The sequence below is a fragment of the Arachis hypogaea genome, chromosome 20, assembly GCF_003086295.3.
Source record: "Arachis hypogaea cultivar Tifrunner chromosome 20, arahy.Tifrunner.gnm2.J5K5, whole genome shotgun sequence".
Lineage (NCBI taxonomy): Eukaryota > Viridiplantae > Streptophyta > Magnoliopsida > Fabales > Fabaceae > Arachis > Arachis hypogaea.
Window position 1 is genome coordinate 115,152,671 of NC_092055.1, and position 25,196 is coordinate 115,177,866.

Consider the following 25,196-nt stretch of genomic DNA (forward strand, 5'->3'; position numbering starts at 1 on the left):
AGAATAGGGATAAAGGTACTTATGTAAATCATTGGTAGGAATTTCAGATAAGCGAATGGAGATGCTTTTCGTTCCTCTGAACCTCTGCTTTCCTGCTATCTTCATCCAATCAGTCTTACTCCTTTCCATGGCTGGCTTTATGTGATACATCACCACTGTCAATGGCTACTTTCGGTCATCTCACGGGAAAATGATCCAATGCCCTGTCACGGCACGGCTAATCGTCTGGAGGCATCACCCTTGTCAATGGCTTCATCTTATCCTCTCAGTGAATAATATGCTCACGCACCCTGTCACGGCGCGGCTATTCATCTGTCGGTTCTCGATCATGCCGGAATAGGATTTACTATCCTTTTGCGTCTGTCACTAACGCCCTGCAATCGCGAGTTCGGAGCTCGTCACAGTCATTCAATCATTGAATCCTACTCGGAATACCACAGACAAGGTTTAGACCTTCCGGATTCTCTTGAATGCCGCCATCATTCTAGCTTACGCCACGAAGATTCTGGTTGGGAGATCTAAGAGATATTCATTCTAGCTTAATTCATGTAGAACAGAAGTGTTTGTCAGGCACGCGTTCATAAGGGAGAAGGATGATGAGCGTCACACATAATCATCACCTTCATCACGTTCTTGGGTGCGAATGGATATCTTAGAAGAGAAATAAGAAGAATTGAATAGAAAACAGTAGTACTTTGCATTAATCTTTGAGGAACAGCAGAGCTCCACACCTTAATCTATGGAGTGTAGAAACTCTACCGTATGAAAATACATAAGTGAAGGTCCAGGCATGGCCGAGATGGCCAGCCCCCAAAACGTGATCAAAGGATCATAAGGTAATCCAAAGATGCCTAATACAATAGTAAGAGGTCCTATTTATAATAAACTAGCTACTAGGGTTTACATGAGTAAGTATTTGATGTATAAATCCACTTCCGGGGCCCACTTGGTGTGTGTTTGGGCTGAGCTTAAGTGTTGCACATGCAGAGGCCATTTGTGGAGTTGAACGCCAGTTTTTGTGCCAGTTTGGGCGTTTAACTCTGGTTTTGGATCCTTTTCTGGCGCTGGACGCCAGATTTGGGCAGAAGGCTGGCGTTGAACGCCAGTTTACGTCATCAATTATTGGCCAAAGTATAGACTATTATATATTGCTGGAAAGCCCTGGATGTCTACTTTCCAACGCGATTGGAAGCGCGCCATTTCGAGTTCTGTAGCTCCAGAAAATCCACTTTGAGTGCAGGGAGGTCAGAATCCAACAGCATCAGTAGTCCTTTTTCAACCTCTGAATCTGATTTCTGCTCAAGTCCCTCAATTTCAGCCAGAAAATACCTGAAATCACAGAAAAACACACAAACTCAGAGTAAAGTCCAGAAATGTGAATTTAACACAAAATCTATTAAAAACATCCCTAAAAGTAACTAGATCCTACTAAAAAACATACTAAAAACAATGTCAAAAAGCGTATAAATTATCCGCTCATCACAACACCAAACTTAAATTGTTGCTTGTCCCCAAGCAACTGAAAATCAAAATAGGATAAAAAGAATAGAATATACTATAAATTCCAAACTATCAATGAAACAGAGCTTCAATCATATGAGCGGGACTTATAGCTTTTTGCCTCTTGAATAGTTTTGGCATCTCACTTTATCCATTGAGGTTCAGAATGATTGGCATCTATAGGAACTCAGAGTTCAGATAGTGTTATTGATTCTCCTAGTTCAGTCTGATGATTCTTGAACACAGCTATTTTATGAGTCTTGGCCGTGGCCCTAAGCACTTTGTTTTCCAGTATTACCACCGGATACATAAATGCCACAGACACATAATTGGGTGAACCTTTTCAGATTGTGACTCAACTTTGCTAAAGTCCCCAATTAGAGGTGTCCAGGGTTCTTAAGCACACTCTTTTTTTTTGCTTTGGACCTTGACTTTAACCGCTCAGTCTCAAGTTTTCACTTGACACCTACACGCCACAAGCACATGGTTAGGGACAACTTGGTTTAGTCGCTTAGACCAGGATTTTATTCCTTTAGGCCCTCCTATCCACTGATGCTCAAAGCCTTGGGATCCTTTTTATTTCCCTTGCCTTTTGGTTTTAAGGGTTATTGGCTTTTTGCTCTTGCCTCTTGGTTTTAAGAGCTTTGGCTTTTTCTGCTTGCTTTTTCTTTTTTCTTTCTATATTTTTTTTTTGCCTATTTTTTTTTCTGCAAGCTTTGTTCTTTGCTGCTTTTTCTTGCTTCAAGAATCATTTTTATGATTTTTCAGATTATCAAATAACATGTCTCCTAGTCATCATTCTTTCAAGAGCCAACATATTTAACATTCTTAAACAACAACTTCAAAAGACATATGCACTGTTCAAGCATACATTCAGAAAACAAGAAGCATTGTCACCACATCAATATAATTAAACTAAGTTCAAGGATAAATTCAAAACTCATGTACTTCTTGTTCTTTTGATTTAAAACATTTTTTTTTAAGAGAGGTGATGGATTCATAGGACATTTATAACTTTAAGACATAGTTACTACTACTAATGATCATGTAATGAAGACACAAACATAGATAAGCACATAACATAGAAAATGAAAAACAGAGAAAGTAAGAACAAGGAATGAGTCCACCTTAGTGATGTCCTTGAGCTCTTCTATGTCTCCTCCTTGTCTTTGCTGCTCCTCCTTCATTGCTTTTAGATCTTCTCTGATTTCATGAAGGATGATGGAGTGCTCTTGATGTTCCACCCTTAGTTGCTTCCAATAATTGTGTGGAAGAAAATGTATCCCCTGAGGTATCTCAGGGATCTCTTGATTTGCAGTCAAATGTTCTACCACTGAGCTATAGACCCTTGATGGAAGCTTTTGTCTTCCCTTTCCTCTTTCTAGAGGCTTCTCTGGCCTTAGGTGCCATCAATGGTTATGGAAAAAACAAAAAAGCTATGCTTTTTACCACACCAAACTTAGAATGTTGCTCGCCCTCGAGCAAAAGAAGAAAGAATAGAAGAATAAGAAGAAGATATGGAGGAGATGGATGGGAGTGTGTATTCGGCCATATGGGTGGGATTGGGTGGGAGAGAGATGTTGAATTTTGAAGGTAGTGGGTGTATGGATGTGAGTGGTAAATGGAAAGTAGAAGGGATGATCATGAATGGGAAGAGAGATGATGAGGTAGGTGGGGATACTGTGGGGTCCACAGATCCTGAGGTGTCAAGGCATTTACATCCCTGCACCAATTTAGGCATGTAAAATGCCCTTGCACACAACTCTGGGCGTTCAGCGCCAGGTTGGTGCCCTTTTTGGGCGTTCAACGCCCCTTTGCTGCCATTTCTGGCGTTGAACGCCAGAACCATGCTTGTTCTGGGCGTTCAGCGCCAGGATGCTCCCATTCTGGGCGTTCAGCGCCAGAACTATGCTCTGTTCTGGCGTTTGAACGCCAGACAGATGCTCCTCCAGGGTGTGATTTTTCTTCTGCTGTTTTTGATTCCGTTTTCAATTTTTATATTTATTTTGTGACTCCTCATGATCATGAACCTATAAAGACACATAACTAAGAAAAATATAGTTAGATAAATAAACATTGGGTTGCCTCCCAACAAGCGCTTCTTTAATGTCAATAGCTTGACAGTGGGCTCTCATGGAGCCTCATAGATGTGCAGAGCTTTGTTGAGACTCTCCAACACCAAACTTAGAGTTTGGATATGGGAGTTCAACACCAAACTTAGAGTTTGGTTGTGGCTTCCCAACACCAAACTTAGAGTTTGACTGTGGGGGCTCTGGTTGACTCTGCTTTGAGAGAAGCTTTTCAAGCTTCCTCTCCATGGTTGCAGAGGGAGATCCTTGAGTTTTGAATACAAGGGAGTTCTCATTCCATTGAAGGACTATTTCACCTCTGTCAACATCAATCACAACTCTTGCTGTGGCCAGGAAAGGTCTTCCTAGGATGATGGATTCATCCTCTTCCTTTCCAGTATCCAGGACTATGAAATCAGTAGGTATGTAAAGGCCCTCAACCTTTACTAATACATCTTCTACTTGTCCATAAGCCTGTCTTTTTGAGCTGTCTGCCATCTCTAGTGAGATTTTAGCAGCTTGCACCCCATAGATTCCCAGTTTCTCTATTACAGAGAGGGGCATGAGGTTTATTCCTGAACCAAGGTCACACAGAGCCTTAAAGATCATGGTGCCTATGGTACAGGGTATTATGAACTTTCCAGGATCCTGTCTCTTCTGAGGCAATGTCAGTTGATCCAGATCACTTAGTTCATTGATGAACAAGGGAGGTTCAACTTCCCAAGTATCAATGCCAAATAATTTGGCATTCAGCTTCATGATTGCACCAAGAAACTTGGCAGTTTGCTCTTCAGTAACATCCTCATTCTCTTCAGAAGAAGAATATTCATCAGAGCTCATGAAGGGCATAAGGAGGTTCAATGGAATCTTTATGGTCTCTAGATGAGTCTCAGAGTCCTTTGGTTCCCCAGAGGAAAGCTCCTTATTGATCACTGGACGTCCCAGGAGGTCTTCCTCCTTGGGATTCACGTCCTCTCCTCTCCTTAGAGGTTCGGCCATGGCGCTTATGTCAATGGCCTTGCATTCTCCTTTTGGGTTCTCTTCTGTATTGCTTGGGAGAGTACTAGGAGGGATTTCAGTGATCCTTTTACTCAGCTGGCCCACTTGTGCTTCCAGATTTCTAATGGAAGACCTTGTTTTATTCATGAAACTTACAGTGGCCTTAGATAGATCAGAGACTAGATTTGCTAAATTAGAGGCATTTTGTTCAGAGTTCTCTGTCTGTTTCTGAGTTGATGATGGAAAAGGCTTGCTATTGCTAAACCTGTTTCTTCCACCATTATTAAAGCCTTGTTGAGGCTTTTGATCCTTCCATGAGAAATTTGGATGATTTCTCCATGTTGAGTTATAGGTGTTTCCATAAGGTTCACCTAAGTAATTTACCTCTGCTATTGCAGGGTTCTCAGGATCATAGGCTTCTTCTTCAGAAGGTGCCTCTTGAGTACTGTTGGATGCAGCTTGCATTCTATGCAGACTCTGAGAAATCATATTGACTTGCTGAGTCAATATTTTATTCTGAGCCAATATGGCATTCAGAGTATCAACCTCAAGAACTCCCTTCTTCATAGGCGTCCCATTACTCACAGGATTCCTTTCAGAAGTGTACATGAACTGGTTATTAGCAACCATGTCAATGAGTTCTTGAGCTTCTGCAGGCGTTTTCTTTAGGTGAATGGATCCACCTGCAGAGGTGTCCAGTGACATCTTTGATAGCTCAGATAAACCATCATAGAATATATCCAGGATGGTCCATTCTGAAAGCATGTCAGAAGGACACTTTTTGGTCAACTGTTTGTATCTTTCCCAAGCTTCATAGAGGGATTCACCTTCTTTCTGTCTGAAGGTTTAGACATCAGCTCTAAGCTTGCTCAGCTTTTGAGGAGGAAAGTACTTGGCTAAGAAAGCCGTGACCAGCTTATCCCAAGAGTTCAGGCTGTCTTTGGGTTGAGAATCCAACCATAATCTAGCTCTGTCTCTTACAGCAAAAGGGAAAAGCATGAGCCTGTAGACTTCAGGATCTATTCCATTAGTCTTAACAGTATCACATATCTGCAAGAATTCAGTCAAGAACTGAAAAGGATCTTCAGATGGAAGTCCATGAAACTTGCAGTTCTGCTGCATTAGAGAAACTAATTGAGGTTTCAGCTCAAAGTTGTTTGCTCCAATGGCAGGAATGGAGATGCTTCTTCCATGTAAATTGGAATTAGGTGCAGTAAAGTCACCAAGCATCCTCCTTGCATTATTATTATTTTCGGCTGCCATCTCCTCTGCCTGTTCGAAAATTTCTGAAAGGTTATCTCTGGATTGTTGTATTTTAGCTTCTCTTAATTTTCTCTTCAGAGTTCTTTCAGGTTCTGGATCTGCTTCCACAAGAATGTTCTTATCCTTGCTCCTGCTCATATGACAAGGAAGAATGGCCAGAAAAATGATAATAATAATAGAGATCCTTTATACCACAGTATAGGGATCCCTTTGTAAGTAGAAGAAGAGGGGGAGATAAAGGATGTGATGTAAAGGAAGAAACACAACTGTGAGGATTGGAATGTGAGATGAGATGTTAGGACATGAATGAATAAATAGAATGAGATGGGGAGGAAAAATTTTCGAAAATTATTTTGAAAAAGAGTTAGTGAGTTTTGAAAATTGGTTTTTGAAAATTAGTTAGTATTTTTCGAAAATTTTTGAATTCAAAAATAAAAAATAAAAATAATTAGTTAATTAAAAAGAAATTTTTGAAAAAGGGAGAGATATTTTCGAAAATTAGAGAGAGAGAGAGAGTTAGTTAGGTAGTTTTGAAAAAGTTAAGAAACAAACAAAAAGTTAGTTAGTTAGTTGAAACAAATTTTGAAAAGATAAGAAGTTAGGAAGTTAGAAAAGATATTTTGAGAAGATATTTTTGAAAAAGATAAGATAAGAAGATATTTTTGAAAAGATATGATTGAAATTAGTTTTGAAAAAGATTTGATTTTTAAAATCTCAATTAATGACTTGGTTCATAAGAAATCACAAGATATGATTCTAGAACTTAAAGTTTGAATCTTTCTTAACAAGCAAGTAACAAACTTCAAATTTTTGAATCAAAACATTAATTGATTAGTTATTTTCGAAAATTTTATATAAAAATAAGAAAAATATTTTTGAAAAATATTTTTGAAATTTTTGAAAATAGCTAATAATTTTGAAAAAGATTTGATTTTTGAAAAAGATTTTGAAAAAGATAAGATTTTCAAATTGAAAATTTGATTTGACTCATTGGCAACAACTTTGATTTTTAAAAATTTTTGAAAAAGTCAATCCAAATTTTCGAATTTGATGAGAGAAAAAGGGAAAGATATTTTTTTTTATTTTTGAAATTTTTATGATGCAAGAGAAAAACACAAAAAAAATGCAATGCATGAAATTTTTAGATCAAAACATGTGATGCATGCAAGAATGCTATGAATGTCAAGATGAACACCAAGAACACTTTGAATGTCATGATGAACATCAAGAACATATTTTTGAAAAATTTTTAATGCAAAGAAAACATGCAAGACACCAAACTTAGAATTCTTTAATGCTTAGACACTAAGAATTCAAGAATGCATATGAAAAACACTATACAACACAAAACAAACAAATCATCAAGATCAAACAAGAAGACTTACCAAGAACAACTTGAAGATCATGAAGAACACCATGAATGCATGATATTTTCGAAAAAATGCAAGATGCATATGCAAGTGACACCAAACTTATGATATGACTCAAGACTCAAACAAGAAACACAAAAATATTTTTGATTTTTATGATTTTCTATTTTTTTGGATTTTTATTTTATGTTTTTCAAAAAATAATTTTGAAAAAGAAAATAAGGATTCCAAAATTTTTAATATGAATTCCAGGAATCTTATGCTCTAAAGCTCCAATCAAAGGGTCAGGCATGGCTTAATAGCCAGCCAAGCTTTAGTATGTAACTCAGACATGACACGCCTGACATTCCTTACATTCAACAGCCAATTGGCTAAGAAAGATAAAGAAGCTCTTTTCTTGAGTATAAGAATTGAGACATGGCTTTACAGCCAGCCAGGCTTCAACATGCTCCATGAAACACTAGAATTCATTCTTAAAAATTCTGAAAGGAAAATATATTTTTGAAAACATTTTTATTTTTTTAAAATTTTTTTTTTTGAAAACAAAGGAAGAATTTTTGAAAGATTTTTGAAAAATTTTTTGAAAACAAGACAAAAAGAAAATTACCTAATCTGAGCAACAAGATGAACCGTCAGTTGTCCAAACTCGAACAATCCCCGGCAACGGCGCCAAAAACTTGGTGTACGAAATTGTGATACATATCCATGGCTTCAAAGGCCTGGTGCTCTGATCTAGTTTTATTGTCTGTCACAACTTCGATACAACTAACCAGCAAGTGCACTGGGTCGTCCAAGTAATACCTTACGTGAGTAAGGGTCGAATCCCACGGAGATTGTTGGTATGAAGCAAGCTATGGTCACCTTGTAAATCTCAGTCAGGCAGATATAAAGTGATAATGGTGTTTTCGAATAATAGATAATAGAATAGGGATAAAGGTACTTATGTAAATCATTGGTAGGAATTTCAGATAAGCGAATGGAGATGCTTTTCGTTCCTCTGAACCTCTGCTTTCCTGCTATCTTCATCCAATCAGTCTTACTCCTTTCCATGGCTGGCTTTATGTGATACATCACCACTGTCAATGGCTACTTTCGGTCATCTCACGGGAAAATGATCCAATGCCCTGTCACGGCACGGCTAATCGTCTGGAGGCATCACCCTTGTCAATGGCTTCATCTTATCCTCTCAGTGAATAATATGCTCACGCACCCTGTCATGGCGTGGCTATTCATCTGTCGGTTCTCGATCATGCCGGAATAGGATTTACTATCCTTTTGCGTCTGTCACTAACGCCCTGCAATCGCGAGTTCGGAGCTCGTCACAGTCATTCAATCATTGAATCCTACTCGGAATACCACAGACAAGGTTTAGACCTTCCGGATTCTCTTGAATGCCGCCATCATTCTAGCTTACGCCACGAAGATTCTGGTTGGGAGATCTAAGAGATATTCATTCTAGCTTAATTCATGTAGAACAGAAGTGTTTGTCAGGCACGCGTTCATAAGGGAGAAGGATGATGAGCATCACACATAATCATCACCTTCATCACGTTCTTGGGTGCGAATGGATATCTTAGAAGAGAAATAAGAAGAATTGAATAGAAAACAGTAGTACTTTGCATTAATCTTTGAGGAACAGCAGAGCTCCACACCTTAATCTATGGAGTGTAGAAACTCTACCGTATGAAAATACATAAGTGAAGGTCCAGGCATGGCCGAGATGGCCAGCCCCCAAAACGTGATCAAAGGATCATAAGGTAATCCAAAGATGCCTAATACAATAGTAAGAGGTCCTATTTATAATAAACTAGCTACTAGGGTTTACATGAGTAAGTATTTGATGTATAAATCCACTTCCGGGGCCCACTTGGTGTGTGTTTGGGCTGAGCTTAAGTGTTGCACGTGCAGAGGCCATTTGTGGAGTTGAACGCCAGTTTTTGTGCCAGTTTGGGCGTTCAACTCTGGTTTTGGATCCTTTTCTGGCGCTGGACGCCAGATTTGGGCAGAAGGCTGGTGTTGAACGCCAGTTTACGTTGTCAATTCTTGGCCAAAGTATAGACTATTATATATTGCTGGAAAGCCCTGGATGTCTACTTTCCAACGCAAATGGAAGCGCGCCATTTCGAGTTCTGCAGCTCCAGAAAATCCACTTTGAGTGCAGGGAGGTCAGAATCCAACAGCATCAGTAGTCCTTTTTCAACCTCTGAATCTGATTTCTGCTCAAGTCCCTCAATTTCAGCCAGAAAATACCTGAAATCACAGAAAAACACACAAACTCAGAGTAAAGTCCAGAAATGTGAATTTAACACAAAATCTATTAAAAACATCCCTAAAAGTAACTAGATCCTACTAAAAAACATACTAAAAACAATGTCAAAAAGCGTATAAATTATCCGCTCATCATTGTAAAAGACCAAGCTAAGAGGTGGTTAAATAACCAACCTAAGGCTAGCATAAGGACATGGAAATAGCTGTCAGAAAAATTCCTGAATCAATATTTCCCTCCAAAAAGGATGACACAGCTAAGGCTGAACATCCAAAGCTTTAAACAAGGAGATAATGAATCTATTTATGATGCCTGGGAGAGATACAGAGAGATGCTAAGAAAATGCCCTCTGAAATATTTTCAGAGTGGGTGCAGTTAGACATCTTCTATTATGGGCTTACAGAGAAAGCTCAGATTTCTCTAGACCACTCAGCTGGTGGATCTATACACATGAGAAAGACAATTGAAGAAGCTCAAGATCTCATTGATACAGTTGCCAGAAATCAGCATCTGTACCTAAGTAGTGAATCTTCCATGAAAGAAGAGGCTAAAACAGTAACTGCTGAACTCAGTCCTGCAGAACAAATTACTGAATTCAATCAACAATTAGATTTTCTAACAAAACAGCTGGCCGAATTCAAGAAAATACTACAAGACACAAGAATGGCTAATATGAATATGGAAGTACAATTGAAGCAAACAGAACAGCAGTTATCAAAACAAATAACTGAAGAATGTCAAACAGTTCAATTAAGAAGTGGAAAAATATTAAATACCTCACTTCAAGGCAGCAGAAAGCCAAGAAATGAACAAACTGCTACCCAAAATCCCTCTGAGGACAGTAAGAGCCCAGAAAGGAATGATTCTGGCACTCAAACACCAGAAAAGGGTGGAGAGCTGGTGTTAAACGCCCAACCCGTGCTCAGTTCTGGCGTTCAAACACCACAAACAGGCAAGGAGTTGGCGTTCAATGCCCAAAGGAAGCTCAGTTCTGGCGTTCAAACGCCAGAAACAGGTAGGAAGTTGGCGTCCAATGCCAATCAAGCTTCCAACCCTGGCATTCAAACGCCAGTGAGGGATCAGACACACACAAGTGCTGATAACAACCCCTCTAAAAAGGCTTCTTCAACCACTTCTGTAGGAAATAAACCTGCAGCAACCAAGGTTGAGGAATACAAAGCCAAGATGCCTTATCCTCAAAAACTCCGCCAAGAGGAGTAGGATAAGCAATTTGCTCGCTTTGCAGACTACCTCAGGACTCTTAAAATAAAGATTTTGTTTGCAGAGGCACGTGAGCAAATACCCTCTTATGCCAAGTTCATGAAAGAGATCTTGAGTCAAAAGAAGGATTGGAGAAAAACTGAAAGAGTTCTCCTCACTGAGGAATGCAGTGCAGTCATTCTGAAAAGCTTCCCAGAAAAGCTTAAAAATCCCGGGAGCTTTATGATACCATGCATATTAGAGGGTGATTGCACCAAGACAGCTTTATGTGATCTTGGGACAAACATCAACCTAATACCTGCATCCACTATCAGAAAGCTTGGTTTAACTGAAGAAGTCAAACCAACCAGGATATGTCTCCAACTTGCTGATGGCTCCATTAAATACCCATCAGGCGTGATTGAAGACATGATTGTCAGGGTTGGGCCATTCGCCTTTCCCACTGACTTTGTAGTGCTGGAAATGGAGGAGCACAAGAGTGCGACTCTCATTCTAGGAAGATCTTTCCTAGCAACTGGACGAAGTCTCATTGATGTCCAAAAGGGGGAAGTAACCCTGAGGGTCAATGAGGATGAGTTCAAGTTAAATGCTGTCAAAGCCATGTAGCATCCAGACACACCAAAAGACTGCATGAAAGTTGATCTTATTGACTCTTTGGTAGATGAGATCAACATGGCTGAGAGTCTCGAATTAGAGCTAGAAGACATCTTTAAAGATGCTCAGCCTGATTTGGAGGATTCAGAAGAGATAAAAGAGCCTCTAAAAATTCCTCAGGAAGAGGAAAAACCTCCAAAACCCGAGCTCAAACCATTACCACCATCCCTGAAATATGCATTTTTGGGAGAAGGTGACACTTTTCCAATGATCATAAGCTCTGCTTTAAATCCACAGGAAGAGGAAGCACTACTTTAAGTGCTAAGGACACACAAGACAACTCTTGGGTGGTCCATAAGTGACCTTAAGGGCATCAGCCCAGCAAGATGCATGCACAAGATCCTATTGGAGGACGATGCTAAGCCAGTGGTTCAACCACAGAGGCGGCTAAATCCAACCATGAAGGAAGTGGTGCAGAGAGAGGTCACCAAGTTACTGGAGGTTGGGATTATTTATCATATTTCTGATAGCCCCTAGGTGAGCCCTGTCCAAGTTGTCTCCAAAAAGGGAGGCATGACAGTGGTTCATAATGAAAAGAATGAACTGGTTCCTACAAGAACAGTTACAGGGTGGCGCATGTGTATTGACTACAGAAGGCTCAATACAGCCACCAAAAAGGATCATTTTCCTTTACCATTCATAGACCAGATGCTAGAAAGACTAGCAGGTCATGATTATTACTGCTTTTTGGATGGCTATTCAGGCTACAACCAAATTACAGTAGATCCCCAGGATCAAGAGAAAACAGCATTCACATGTCCATCTGGAGTATTTGCCTACAGAAGGATGCCATTTGGGCTGTGTAATGCGCCTGTAACCTTTCAGAGATGCATGCTCTCTATTTTCTCTGATATGGTGGAAAAATTTCTGGAAGTCTTCATGGATGACTTCTCAGTATATGGAGACTCATTCAGCTCCTGTCTTGATCACCTGACATTGGTTCTGAAAAGATGCCAAGAGACTAACCTGGTTTTAAACTGGGAAAAATGTCACTTTATGGTGACTGAAGGGATTGTCCTTGGGCACAAGATTTCGAACAAGGGAATAGAGGTGGATCAAGCTAAGGTAGAGGTAATTGAAAAATTACCACCACCTGCCAATGTTAAGGCAATCAGAAGCTTTCTAGGACATGCAGGATTCTATAGGAGGTTTATAAAGGATTTTTCAAAAATTGTAAAACCACTGAGCAATCTGCTAGCTGCTGACACGCCATTTGTGTTTGACACAGAGTGTCTGCAGGCGTTTGAAACTCTGAAAGCTAAGCTGGTCACAACGCCAGTTATTTCTGCACCAGACTGGACATTACCATTTGAACCAATGTGTGATGCCAGCGACCATGCCATTGGTGCAGTATTGGGGCAGAGGCATGACAAGCTTCTGCATGTCATTTATTATGCTAGCCGTGTTTTAAATGATGCCCAGAAAAATTACACAACCACAGAAAAAGAATTACTTGCAGTGGTTTATGCCATTGACAAGTTTAGATCATACTTAGTAGGATCAAAAGTGATTGTGTACACTGACCATGCTGCTCTTAAATATCTACTTACAAAGCAGGATTCAAAACCTAGGCTCATAAGATGGGTGTTGCTTCTGCAAGAGTTTGATATAGAAATAAGAGACAGAAAAGGGACAGAAAACCAAGTGGCTGATCATCTGTCCCGGATAGAGCCAGTAGAAGGGGCGTCCTTTCCCTCTATTGGGATCTCTGAAACCTTTCTTGATGAGCATTTGTTTGCCATTCAGGAAACGCCATGGTTTGCAGACATTGCAAACTATAAAGCTGCAAGGTTCATACCCAAGGAGTATAGCAGGCAACAAAAGAAAAAATTAATTACTGATACAAAGTACTACTTGTGGAATGAACCCTATCTCTTTAAGAGATGTGCAGACGGAATAATCCGAAGGTGTGTGCCTAGAGAAGAAGCACAGAAGATCTTATGGCATTGCCATGGGTCACAATATGGAGGCCATTTTGGAGGTGAGTGAATAGCCACCAAGGTTCTTCAATGTGGCTTCTACTGGCCTACCCTCTATAGAGATTCCCGAGAGTTTGTACGTAACTATGACAGTTACCAGAGAGCTGGTAATCTGCCTCATGGTTACGCCATGCCTCAGCAAGGAATCTTGGAGATTGAGTTGTTTGATGTATGGGGTATTGACTTCATGGGGCCTTTCCCACCATCATACTCAAACACTTATATTCTGGTTGCAGTCGACTATGTATCCAAATGGGTAGAGGCCATTGCCACACCCACTAATGATACTAAGACAGTACTGAAATTCCTCCAGAAACATATCTTCAGCAGGTTTGGTGTCCCTAGAGCACTAATTAGTGATGGGGGCACTCACTTCTGCAACAAACAGCTTTACTCTGCTATGGTTTGGTATGGAATTAGCCACAAGGTGGAAACTCCATATCATCCACAGACAATTGGGCAAGCTGAAGTCTCTAATAGAGAACTAAAAAAATCCTGGAATGGACTGTAAGTACCCATAGAAAAGATTGGGCAAGAAGCTTGGATGATGCTCTGTGGGCTTACAGAACAGCATTCAAGACTCCTATAGGGACCTTTCCATACCAGCTTGTGTATGGTAAGGCCTGTCATCTGCCCGTGGAACTGGAACATAAGGCCTATTGAGCAACCAGATTCCTAAACTTTGATGCCAATTTAGCCGGAGAAAAAAGATTGCTCCAGCTGAATGAGCTAGAGGAATTCAGACTCACTGCTTTCGAAAATGCCAAGATCTGCAAAGAGAAAGCAAAGAGGTGGCATGACAGAAAGCTGTCATCTAGAGTCTTTGAACCAGGACAGAAGGTTCTGCTGTTTAACTCTAAGCTCAAGCTATTCCCTGGGAAACTGAAATCCCGGTGGAGGGGACCATATGTGATTACAAGTGTGTCACCATATAGCTATGTGGAGCTTCAAGACATTGATTCTAATAAGAAGTTCATTGTTAATGGACAGAGAATCAAGCATTATCTTGAAGGCAATGTTGAGCAAGAGTGCTCAAGGCTGAGGCTAGATTAAAAGCTCAGCAAGGTCCAGCTAAAGACAATAAAGAAGCGCTTGCTGGGAGGCAACCCAGCCATTAGCAAAACTTTTTCTTATATATATTTTTTATTATACAGGTTTAATATAAATAATCTTTAAAGTAAAGAATCAATTGCATAAGTTCACAGGGTTGCAGAAGGATTCAGAATATAAAAATAGCAAAAAGAAGATCACTGGTGCGAAAAAAAGACAGTAAGAGCTGTTTTGGGCGTTAAACGCCCAAAAGGAGCATCTACTGGGCGTTTAACGCTAGTAGAGATAGCCATCTGGGTGTTAAATGCCAGATTTATAGCATCCTGGGCGTTCAGAAAAACGCCCAGTGACAAAGGAGTTTCTGGCGTTTAACGCCAGCTAGAAGCAACAGCTGGGCGTTAAACGCCAAAAACATGCAGCAGTTGGGCGTTTAACGCCAGGATTGTGGGGAGTAGGTAATTTTGTTTTCACTTCAAATTTTTTTCCATTTTTCATGTTTCAATTCATGATTTCTTGCATAAACATATTAGAAATCCTAATTTTTCAAATCCTTTTTCTAAGATATCAAATGTATCTTAATTCTAAACATAAACTTTTTTTTAAATCCTCTTCAACTTCTTTTCAAATCTTTTTCAAAACAAATCTATCTCTTTTCCTTCTCAAATTTTTTTCAACTCATCAATATCTTTTTCAAATCTTCACAATATCTTTTTCAAAACAAAGCTATCTTTTTCAAATATCTTTCATATTATTTATATCTTTTAAAATTTTAAAGTGCATCATTTTCCTATCATACTTATCTTTTACAAATCATATCTTCTATCATATCTTCTTCAAAATTTTTGAAACCCACCCCCTTCCCTTTAAATCCTAGTTCGGCCTCCCCCTCACCTTCACAATTTGGACTTGGCTCTCCTCATATCCCTCTTCTTTCCTTTCTTTTGCTTGAGGACAAGCAAACCTCTAAGTTTGGTGTGTTTATCCGTGATCACTAAGCCAATACCTACTAAGATCATGGCTCCTAAGGGAAAACAAACCAACTCAAGAGGCAAGAAAGAGAATATTCCAAAACCACTTTGGAATCAAGGGAAGTTCTTAACCAAAGAACATTCAGACCATTACTACAAAATAATGGGTCTAAGGTCAGTGATCCCGGAAGTTAAATTCGATCTAAAAGAAGACGAATATCTGGAGATCCAAGAGCAAATTTGAAACAGGAGCTGGGAAGTCCTAGCTAATCCTGAAACAAAGGTAGAAAGAAACATGGTTCAGGAATTCTACGCAAATCTGTGGCAGACGGACAGGCAGAGAATAGCTGGAACCGCATTCTATGATTATAGAACTCTGGTCAGAGGTAAGATTATTCACACCCACCCTGACAAAATAAGGGAGATCTTCAAGCTGCCTCAACTGCAAGATGACTCAGACTCCTTTAATAGGAGAATGATGAGATCAAACCTGAGCTTGGACAAAATCCTAGAGGACATATACCTCCCTAGAGCCAAATGGACAACCAACACAAAAGGTGTCCCAAACCAACTCAAAAGAGGAGATCTCAAACCAGTCGCCAGAGGCTGGCTGGACTTCATTGGGCACTCTATACTGCCCACTAGCAACCGCTCTGAGGTCACCATCAGAAGAGCGGTGATGATTCATTGCATTATGCTGGAAAAAGAAGTGGAAGTTCATCAGCTGATTGCTTGTGAGCTCTACAAAATTGCAAACAAGAACTCCAAAGATGCCAGATTGGCTTATCCAAACTTGGTCTCTCTGTTATGTAAAGATACTGGGGTAAAAATAGGAGTAGATGAGTATATCTCAGTTGAGCAACCAATCACCAAAAAGTCTATAGAAGGACAACAAGTGCAAGACGACCCCATCAAGAGGAGAGCACAGGAGTTCCTCCCGAAAATCTCTCAAATTGAATACTGGGAGCGCCTAGAAGCATCTGTCACCAAGTTGCAAGAAGCTGTGGATCAAATGAAAGAAGAACAGCAAAATCAAAACAGCATGCTCTACAAACTGCTTAGAGAACAAGAAGAGCAAGGGCGTGAACTGAAGGAACTGAAGCACCAGAAGCTATCTTTTGAAGGGCCAAGCACTCCACAGACTAAAGAGGCATCCACCTCCCAAATTCAAGGTTGTTGAGTTCTAATCTTAGCCTTAACTCTGTGATAATTATTCTTATTAGAAATTTACCTTAGAAGTCATATATAAGTAGTAGTAATTAGTATCTCTATTTTAATTTTATCTCCAATTAAGCTATAATTTATTTTTCTCATCATCATCAACATGAATAAAATAGCAGATTTTTAGAATAACGAGGCAATTTTTTTTGAGTTTTTAATAAGGAAAATTCTAATTATCTATATGTGGTGGCAATGCTTTTTGTCTTCTGAATGAATGCCTGAACAGTGCATGTTTTTTATATTGAATTTTATGAATGTTAAAATTGTTAGCTCCTGAAAGAATGATGAACAAGAGAAATATTATTGATAACCTGAAAAATCATAAAATTGATTCTTGAAGCACGAAAAAGCAGTGAATACAAAAGCTTGCAAAAAAAAAAAAGAAGAGAGATAAAAAGCAAGCAGAAAAATCCAATAGCCCTTAAAACCAAAAGGCAAGGGTAATAAAAAGGATCCAAGGCTTTGAGCATCAGTGGATAGGAGGGCCTAAAGGAATAAAATTCTGGCCTAAGCGGCTAAACCAAGCTGTCCCTAACCATGTGCTTGTGGCGTGAAGGTGTCAAGCCAAACGCTTGAGACTGAGCGGTTAAAGTCAAGGTCCAAAGCAAAAATAGAGTGTACTTAAGAACTCTGGACACCTCTAATTGGGGACTTTAGCAAAGCTGAGTCACAATCCGAAAAGGTTCACCCAATTATGTGTCTGTGGCATTTATGTATCCGGTGGTAATACTGGAAAACAAAGTGTTTAGGGCCACGGCCAAGACTCATAAAGTAGCTGTGTTCAAGAATCAACATACTAAACTAGGAGAATCAATAATACTATCTGAATTCTGAGTTCCTATGGATGCCAATCATTCTGAATTTCAAAGGATAAAGTGAGATGCCAAAACTGTTCGAAAGCAAAAAGCTACTAGTTCCGCTCATCTAATTAGAATCTGAGCTTCACTTAAAACTCTGAGATATTATTGCTTCTTGATCTCTTTTTATCCTAGTTTATTTGTCTAGTTTCTTGGGGACAAGCAACAGTTTAAGTTTGGTGTTGTGATGAGCGGATATTTTATACGCTTTTTGGGGTTAATTTCATGTAGTTTTTAGTATGTTTTAGTTAGTTTTTAGTATATTTTTATTAGTTTCTAGGCAAAATTCATATTTCTGGACTTTACTATGAGTTCGTGTGTTTTTCTGTAATTTCAGGTATTTTCTGGCTGAAATTGAGGGAGCTGAGCAAAAAAATCTGATTTAGGCTGATAAAGGACTGCTGATGCTGTTGGATTCTGACCTCCCTGCACTCGGAATGAATTTTTTGGAGCTACAGAAGTCCAATTGGTGCGCTCTTAATTTCGTTGGAAAGTAGACATCCAGAGCTTTCCAGAAATATATAATAGTCCATACTTTGCTCAAGGATAAACAACGTAAACTGGCGTTCAGCGCTAGTTTCATGTTGCATTCTGGCGTTAAACGCTAGAAACAGGTTATAAGTTGGAGTTAAACGCCAGAAACATGTTACATCCTGGCGTTTAACTCTAGAAACAGCCTAGGCACGTGTAAAGCTCAAGTCTCAGCCCCAGCACACACCAAGTGGGCCCCAGAAGTGGATTTCTGCACTATCTATCATAGTTTACTTATTTTCTGTAAACCTAGGTTACTAGTTGAGTATTTAAACAACTTTTAGATATTTATTTTGGACCTCATGACATTTTAGATCTGAACTTTGTACTCCTTGACGGCATGAGTCTCTAAACTCCATTGTTGGGAGTGAGGAGCTCTGCTGTGTCTCGATGAATTAATGCAATTATTTCTATTTTCTATTCAAACACGCTTGTTTCTATCTAAGTTCATTCGCACTTCAATATGATGGATGTGATGATCCGTGACATTCATCACCATTCTCAACCTATGAACGCGTGATTGACAACCACCTCCGTTCTACTTTCGATTGAATGAGTATCTCTTGGATTTCCTTAATCAGAATCTTCGTGGTATAAGCTAGAATCCATTGGCAGCATTCTTGAGAATTCGAAAAGTCTAAACCTTGTCTGTGGTATTCCGAGTAGGATTCAGGGATTGAATGACTGTGACGAGCTTCAAACTCACAAGGGTTGGGCGTAGTGACAGACGCAAAAGGATCAATGGATTCTATTCCAGCACGAGTGAGAACCGACAGATGATTAGTCGTGCGGTGACAGCGCACCTGGACCATTTTCACTGAGAGGATGGATGGTAGCCATTGACAACGGTGATCCGCCAACACACAACTTGCCATAGGAGGAACCTTGCGTGCATGGAGAAGAAGACAGGGAAAAAGAAGAGATTCAGAAGACAAAGCATCTCCAAAACTCCAACATATTCTCCATTACTGCATAACAAGTATTTAATTTATGCTCTTTTATTTTTCGCAATCCAAACTGATAATTATAATTGATACTATGACTAAGAATTACAAGATAACCATAGATTGCTTCAAGCCAACAATCCCCGTGGGATTCGACCCTTACTCACGTAAGGTATTACTTGGACGACCCAGTGCACTTGCTGGTTAGTGGTACGAGTTGTGAAAAGTGTGATTTACAATTCATGCACCAAGTGTGCTTGAGTGTTTTCTGAGTAAAAAGTTCCAACCCCAATTTCCTAACACTTCCTAGTATTTATAATCTATCTTACATAACTGTCAATTAATTACAATTGATTACAACTTTGAATATAATTCCTCTTGGTAACCGTTCCCGCTGCTTGATCATAGCTATTTCCCATAATTTCCTTATGTGATAAAAGCCTTTAACTGTTCCGCTTCCATGACTATTCGACCCACCTGTCGAAGGCCTTACTCGATTATGCATATCGAATATCTTATTCGATTAGACTTATCCAATTAACGAATCTTTTGAATCCAATTTCACGCCATCCATTTTCAATCTCACGCCTACGCGTACATCTTTTCGGGAAGTTGTCCCTGACTCATTCCGAATTTTGTTTTCATCGAAAAATATTTTTTCGATCAACAAATTGCACCCTTGGATTAATGTGTTTGCCTTCGATAACATCATTAGAAGATAAAACACTTAATCCAAAAGTGAAGGTGTCAGTTCTCAAATTAGTAATAATTACCATTTAAACTCTCCATTAATACTTACCCACTCGACACGTCTCCCGAAACTTGTGCATTCTCTTTCTACCACTTCTTCTTCTTTACTAAGCTACCTCTATTTATATCCCTTACACAGTAACTGCTTACAGTAATACTTTAAATTCAACATTCCTACCTTTGTTCAAAATCTTTCGAAACTCATTATCCCTTGAATTCTCCTTACATCAAGAACTTCTTCACAAAAATCCTAAACCTTCCAATCTCTTTTTTCCTATACTTAACAATGGATGGTTCCTTTTCTCATGCCTCTACTCAAGATAAGGGTAAAGGTCTTGCAATAGCACCACCATCTCCGCCAGCCCTTCGCATTCTTAATCAAGTCAATGATACCAGAATATTAATCCCCTTCACAATCAGTGTAGATACACACTGTTTCCTCGGACCAATTGAATCTCTTGAGAGAGCAAACAAAAAACTTTTTTTCTTCCCTAGTGCTGAAGGGGAAGATTTATTAATAAATTAAGCTTTTAACATCTCTCATTTCATCAACCAGAAATCCTTCAGAAATAATCGAAAAATCAACCCTCGAGGATTCGATTTCACAACTTAGTACCAACGCGTCGAACCCACAAAGAGTGCTATCTGGGGAGCCCTAGGAATACAGGAACTACTAAGGCTTTCTCATTTCTCACTCACCACATACCATTGGATGATTGGGGCAGTGACTTGTTTCTGGAATAGGACAACCAACAACTTCCACCTTCCTTGTGGAATGATCGGAATGTCTCTCCTCGATGTAGCTGCCATTACAGGACTCCCAATAAATTCTCCAGAGTGTACCCCTGACATGCAATCCAAGTACCAGTATGATGTTGTCTTCAACACCTCTTATAGTGACTTCATTGCCCATAACATGGTTGAAGATGGTACAGAAATCACAGATAGTGAACATGTAGCCTTCTTGTTTTATTGGTTAAATGCAATCATGTTCTGTTCTCGAAGCGTACAAATGTCAAAACTCTTTCTTCCCCTAGCTGCTCTTCTTCATGAAGGGAAAGTTCTCAACTTGGCGAAACTTCTTCTAGGGCACATTTTCGAAGAGCTTAGTCAATTTGTTTGTGACCTCCGAGATAATAAGATAATCAGTACAGGAGGTCCTCTCTGGCTCCTTCAATTATGGCTTAATGCCATTTTCAAAAATTTTATGACAAAACCTGAAGGTGGCAGTATTGATAAACAACACATTGAAGGGTTTCGATTATGTAATTACAAACCCAATTTTCTAAACACCCAATCGGATGAAGACAGATTCTGGGCTGTTTTCTCCCTTTTTCATTCTTGCAAGGATTTTGACAACGATCAACTCAATTTCACCTCTTTTTTGCGTCGCAATTGTGGCCCTACCTGGCTCGATCATTTACTATTTCCTAATACTAATGAGGAGAATGAACTTTCAAATCGAACTTGGGCGAGCCTGTTGGCTGTTCAGGTAATACCCATAGGGTTACCACAACATAGAAAAGAAAGGTTCAAGATAACCTTGTATGCTCTTCACTTAACAGCCAGACAACTGGGGTTTTCTCAAGCTATCCCAACACCACAACCTTGACACAGTGATCTATTCTGCCACATTACTTTATCATCTCAAGAAGATTTCAACACCTGTCTCTTAAAAAATCAAAAACGCAGAGACCGCTTCAACTTCTTGATCTATGAACGTAGTTCATTCATCACTAAGTCTTGTTTCGAATGGTGGACTGCTTATTATTCAAGGTACACCCGTACCTTAGATGAAATTCAACAAACTGCTGTTCGAGCAGTCCCTATCGCTGAGAGTTCTCCAAAAAGAACTCACAAAAGGAAAGTTGATGCTGCCCGACCACCACCTTACAAAAGCAGAAGGACTCCTACCAGAACCTCTCAAAAAGTAACTATTTATTCATAACTTTTCCTTTTAACTTGAGATGTTTTTCAAATTATATTTTCTTAACCATACTTAATTCTAAACTTTTTACTAGTTACTGATGCCATCATCAAGCGAAAGCGCTGATGAAAGTGAACCAACCAATAAGGATACTCTTTCTGCCTCCTCTCAATCGAAAGATGCAGCCGATTTTGAACCTGGCTCTCAGCTAGTACGGAAATCTAGACTTCCTCAGGTAACACCATCATCTTTACACATATTTCACTTAATTTAAAATAAATTTCGAATTTATAACTGTGTGACCTTTTATACCAGCCTACCAATGTCGCCCATTCAATTTCATCTACTGGGGCTCTTGATCAACCAATTCTGCAACAACAAAATGATCTAGAGCACTCCACATCACATGATTCAATCCAATTCATAGGGCCCATTCAGCCGATTCCAGTTGTTTTTTCCACCTTCTCTTCACACAACATAGGTGGTTGATTTGACAACAGATCCCTTGCAGCACTCTCCAGAAAACACTCATATACTTGAGTCAATTTCCCTAAACAATCAAGCTGCATTGTTTGCAGAAAATCAGGTGGCCCCAGATTCTGACTCTGCTTCTAGAATTGATGACACCACCAATTCAGATTCTTCCCGATCCAGGGTCTTAGAAACTCCTCCCAAACAGCCTAGTCCTTCACTTCAAGGTGATCTTCAAACTCCTCCTGGACCAAGACCTGGAACATCGAGTGCTTCTACTACCCCTACAAGTGCTACCCTGGTCGACTTAATTTCTATTTTAAATAAAGTTATCCATGAAAATAAAGTACCAGTGCCTATCCAGTAATCTCGAGACCTACTGCATCAAGGCCTTCACTCGAATTAGATCCTGGCACTCGAGAACAGCTCCGATCACTCATCAAGCTCTTAGATCATCCACCTACCACATGGGTTAATGACCTAATTCTTAACCAACTCCTGGCTGATCTCTTGAATTCTTCTTTTGAACTCCCAGCTAACACACCAAATTCTGCCTCAATTCAAGAATTCAAACAACTTCTTGATGAAAGTGTTGTATCTCAATTTCAACTCCAAGAAATTGAGACTGAAGAAGCTAATATCAAAACTAATATAGAAAATTATTTTGCAGTCGCTCAACCAATCCAAGCTTCTCGTGAGGAATTTGATTTGAGAATTTCCCATACTATTTCTGTTCAAGCTTTTCATGACCAAGAAGAAGCAAGACTTGAAGCAGAATTAGCTCAGATTAAAGAACAGCTTGCCACAATACGCCAAAATCGAGCTACTATAGCCAAACCTCTGGCAGCAGCCTAACAAGAACAACACCACCTTATTCAAGAACTTGTTTCAATTGATACCAAGCGGGGAGAATATGAAAAACATCTTGAGAAAGTCCAAGCTGACAAGTTCAAACAAATTGAAATACTTTCAATTCTGGACAACAAAAGGGTAAAGCTACGCTCCGATTTGGCAAAACTAGTGGCACCTTGAATTTCTTTTCATCTCAAGTTTTATTTATATATATATTTTGTAATAATTTCCATCTTTTCTAGACATATGCATGTTGAACTTCTATTTTTGCCAACAATAGTATTGCTTCAAGTATTTTCCATTAACCGAATTAATTACTCTTTCTGATTCAATATCTTTAATCTGGTAAGCATTTCCAGAATACGTTCCCATCACTTGGAACGGACCTTCCCAAGTATGGGACCATTTACCAAGAAATTTTGATTTTTTTTTCCATTGGCAAGATAACCTTCAAAACCAATTCACCTACACTAAAAGACTTTCCTTTGATTCGAAGATTATAACTTCGAGCAATACTTTCTTTTTGTTGAATCATATTATCCAGTGCCAAAATTCATTCTAAAATTCATTCTAAGTCTAATTCATTTAACTCATCAAACATTGCATTCCAATAATCATCAACTGGCAAATCATTCTGTCTTGATACTCTTAAAGTATTCAAATTAATTTCTAATGGTAGTATTGTATCATGACCATATACCAATTTATATGGCAAAGTACCTGTCGAACCCCTTGGTGAATTTCGATAAGCCCATAACACTTGGCTTAAAGTTTCATGTCATGTTCGAGGCTTATTTCTGATATGCTTTTTAATCAAACTTATTAAAATTTTATTTGCTGCTTCTACTTGCCCATTAGCCTGTGCATAATAGGGAGTAGATGTAACCATACTAATATTTCTCGAAGCTGCAAAATTTTTAATCCGCTGACCAGTAAACATTGTTCCTTGATCAGTACTTAATGTTTGAGGAATTTTGAATTGATGGATAATCTGTTCCTCAACAAAATCTATTATCTCACTTTGACTTACTTCTATCAAGGGAATTGCTTCAACCCATTTTGTAAAATAATCAATTGCTACCAGGATAAACTTATGTTATTTTGATGAAGGAGGATGAATCAACCCAATTAAATCCAAAGCCCAACCTCTAAATGGCCATGGCTTTATTATTGAATGTAATTCAGATGCTGGGATTTGTTGAATCAACCATGTTTCTGGCATTCTAGACATGCTCTTGCATAATCAATACAATTTTTAATCATAGATGGCCAATATACATGATTGCGATATAACACCCATCTCATTTTCTTTCCAGCCTGATGAGCACCACATATCCCATTGTGAACTTCACCCAAAGCAATATTTTGGTCATTTTGACCTACACATCTCGATAGACTCCAATCGATACCTTTCTTATACAATTCATCAGCCATTAAAATAAAATTCATTGCTCGCAATTTCATTTTTCTATCAACTGAAATACTGGAATTTTTCAAGTACCGAACAATAGGCTTCCTCCAATCAATGTCCTTCCATTCATCAACACACAAAACTTCCCTCTCACTTGCAGGTACTAAAATATGATGAATACCTACTAAAGACTCAAGAGTTCCTGGGCCAATTTTATACTTCGAAGCAATTTGAGCTAATTCATTAGCCATTTTATTCTGAATCCTTGGAATATGAACTAGAGAAACTCTTCGAAAAGAAGTTAACAACTCCCAAACAGTTGTTAAATACTTCTGTAACCTCTCATTATTACATTTAAATTCTTTGGGCAACTGCTTCAAAACCAACTGAGAATCCCCTAATATCTGAACTTCCAAAACTCCCTTATTAATTAAGATTTCAAGGCCCAAAATCAATGCTTCATACTCTGCCTCATTATTCGAACAAGGATACTTTATTTCAAATAGAAATTTCGATAAAATTCCTTCTGGTGAAATAATTAAAATTCCAACTCCTGCACCATCTTTATGTTTCGATCCATCAAAATACAACTTCCAATAGTCGATTTTTACTTCGATCACATTTGCCCCCTAGTCATTCAGATCTTTCGAATTATCCATAAGAAAATTTGCAATGACCTGTCCTTTCATAGCCTTGGCTGGGATATATTGTAAATCAAATTCCGTCAACGCCAGCATCCATTTCCCTAATCATCCCCTTAACATAGGAAAACTCAACATATACTTGATTAGATCAGTTTGCGCTATAACTTTCACCGATTTAGCTACCATATAGCACTTTAGTTTCATACAAGCATGATATAAAGATAAACACAATTTTTCGATTGGAGAATA

General features: G+C 39.0%; 1 non-coding gene across 1 annotated transcript; it reads left to right on the forward strand.

Moving 5' to 3' along the window:
* The first annotated feature begins 5,327 nt into the window (after window positions 1–5,327).
* On the forward strand, window positions 5,328–5,435 carry LOC112788679 (small nucleolar RNA R71). Its single transcript, XR_003196035.1, has one exon. It is a non-coding gene; the product is annotated as a small nucleolar RNA R71 (small nucleolar RNA).
* The last annotated feature ends 19,761 nt before the right edge of the window (window positions 5,436–25,196 follow it).